We start from the raw sequence: 2,500 nt of genomic DNA on the forward strand, positions 1-2,500 counted from the left end.
GACCTATCGTAGGGCTTGCGGGGTCAGGGTTGGGGTTAGGGGACCTATCGTAGGGCTTGCGGGGTTAGGGTTGGGGTTAGGGGACCTATCGTAGGGCTTGCAGGGTTAGGGTCAGGGTTAGGGGACCTACCGTAGGGCTTGCAGGGTTAGGGTTAGGGGACCTACCGTAGGGCTTGCAGGGTTAGGGTTAGGGGACCTACCGTAGGGCTTGCAGGGTTAGGGTCAGGGTTAGGGGACCTACCGTAGGGCTTGCAGGGTTGGGGTTAGGGGACCTACCGTAGGGCTTGCAGGGTTAGGGTTAGGGGACCTACCGTAGGGCTCGCAGGGTTAGGGTTAGGGGACCTACCGTAGGGCTTGCAGGGTTAGGGTCAGGGTTAGGGGACCTACCGTAGGGCTTGCAGGGTTGGGGTTAGGGGACCTACCGTAGGGCTTGCAGGGTTAGGGGACCTACCGTAGGGCTTGCAGGGTTAGGGTTAGGGGACCTACCGTAGGGCTTGCGGGGCTTCTTCCTCAGGCAGGTCATGACGTATCTCTCCAGCTCCCGCAGCGTGGACGGCTTCAGCGTCTCGAAGTCGATCTCGATCTCCTCCGGGTTGGTGTCCCTCAGCGAGGGCTCGCGGGCCTGGATGATGTACACCACGCGGCCCAGCTTCTCCCCCGGCAGCTTGTTGATGTCCAGGCTCAGCTGCCGCTTCTCGTCGTACGACATGGGCAGCGTCTCCTCCTCCTCGTCGGAGTCGTAGTGGGGCAGCATGGCGGCCGCTTCCACGCGCTGCACGTTGAACGTCATGGTGCCTTTTTTAGACCTGGAGAGGGATGGAGGTCGTTATCGAACTAATAAAACAACGACGTCAAACACATTATTTTTTTCCCCCTTCTCGTCTTTAAAATATGTATATAATTAAGCGGTTATAATATAAAGTTATAATTCATTATCTGAAATGAATTTTTTTTATAGCATCTGCCACTCACTCACCCCTGCCGAGTGCTGCTCGGGAAGCACTATTTATTTGATTTTAATTATTTTATTTTAATACTTTATGCTAATAAGTATCTTGTACAATGTCATCCTTAACTGAGGATGAGATTGTTAATGATGTTGATAATGATGTAATGTCTTGATAATTTTTGCATTGTTGTAACCAAGTGCCGGACCCCAGGAAGTAGGGATGGGTACCGAATTCGGTACTTTTGAGGCACCGAACCGAAACACGTCGGTACTACCGAGTATCGAATCAAGTGAGAAACAGAAAAAAAAATTAAATAAAAAATAAACGTACTTTTTCTTTTCTTTTTTTTTAACTTTTTTTTTCTTCATGTCAACGTTCACACGCACAATATATGCTTACCTAGGATTTGACTTGATTCAACAACAAAGCAGTCGGAGCAATGACAAGCCGAAAACTGTCGAAATTGTAGTTATTTGAAGTTTGGATTTTTTTTTTACGACTGAGGTAGGTAAATTAAATTTCTTGAGACTAAAGTACCGAAAAAAGGTACCGTTGGGTACCGGTATCGATTCACAGGTACCGGTATCGGTTCAAATGTGAAAGGTACCCATCCCTACCAGGAGGTACAGCTTTTGTCAAGTGCAAAAGCTAATGAAGATCCTAAATAAACATAAACATAAACCCCACCCACTAACCTCACTCCCTAACACTAACATCACCCACTAACCTCCCTCCCTCACCCCACCCACTAACCTCCCTCCCTCACCCCACCCACCATTCCTACTCACTTGCTCTTGTTGTTCTTCCTGCCCTGGCCCCTCTTGCTCGGGGCAGATGAGTTCCCCGCTGCTCGGCTGCTCTTGGCCTTGGGGTTTTTGGGGGTCTTGGGGGTTTTGGGGGCCTTGGGGGCTTTGGGGGCCTTGGAGGTCTTGGGGATCTTGGCCGGACGGACGGGCGTCGTCTCCTCCTCCTCCCTCCGGTGCTTCTCCTTCTCTGGCTTCTTCTTCTTCTTCTTGTCCTTCTTCTTCTTGGGTTTGACGATGGGACCCTGCGAGAGGGCGGCCAGCTGCTCGTGCACAGCTTTCAGCTGGAGGAGAGGAGGAGGAGAGGAAGAGGAGAGGAGGAGAAGAAGAGAGGAGGAGAAGAGGAGGAGGAGAAGAAGAGGAGAGGAGAAGAAGAGGAGAAACCACATGGATTAATTAGGTCTAGAGTCACATGGTCATCATGGTAACAGGAAGCTACTTTAAAGAGGAGCGCCAGCTGATCACCAACAGGGAAACTATCGCTACTCTGACAGAGAGGCGCAACAAACACTGGTATTTGTTCATTTTTAAGTTTCAGTGCCGACCTTGTTTACATTTTTACCCCATTGAATGCCATCATCCACTTCAATGTTAGCGTTAAAAACGCCTAATCTATGTTTTAAATTATGGCTATGTGTCTAATCTGCCCGTCGCTTATCAATGACTTGTTTGCAGTCAACATTGTCGAAACAATTATTTTTTTTTTTTTATAAATCGGTTCATATCCTCTTTATAGCATTTCTAAAA

At 48.9% G+C, this 2,500-nt stretch overlaps 1 pseudogene across 1 annotated transcript in view; it reads right to left on the bottom strand.

The window, feature by feature from the left end:
• The window catches only part of LOC311225971 (bromodomain-containing protein 2-like), a 45,776-nt pseudogene that overhangs the window by 1,824 nt on the left and 41,452 nt on the right, over positions 1-2,500 (bottom strand). Inside the window, exons 7-8 of the transcript XR_014621039.1 lie at positions 1,739-2,037; positions 487-806 (exon numbers count right to left, since the gene is read on the bottom strand). The product of XR_014621039.1 is annotated as a bromodomain-containing protein 2-like (transcript). The remainder of the gene's footprint in view (positions 1-486; positions 807-1,738; positions 2,038-2,500) is intronic.

This window comes from Notolepis coatsorum (genome assembly GCF_963971535.1).
Source record: "Notolepis coatsorum genome assembly, chromosome: 3".
NCBI lineage: Eukaryota > Metazoa > Chordata > Actinopteri > Aulopiformes > Paralepididae > Notolepis > Notolepis coatsorum.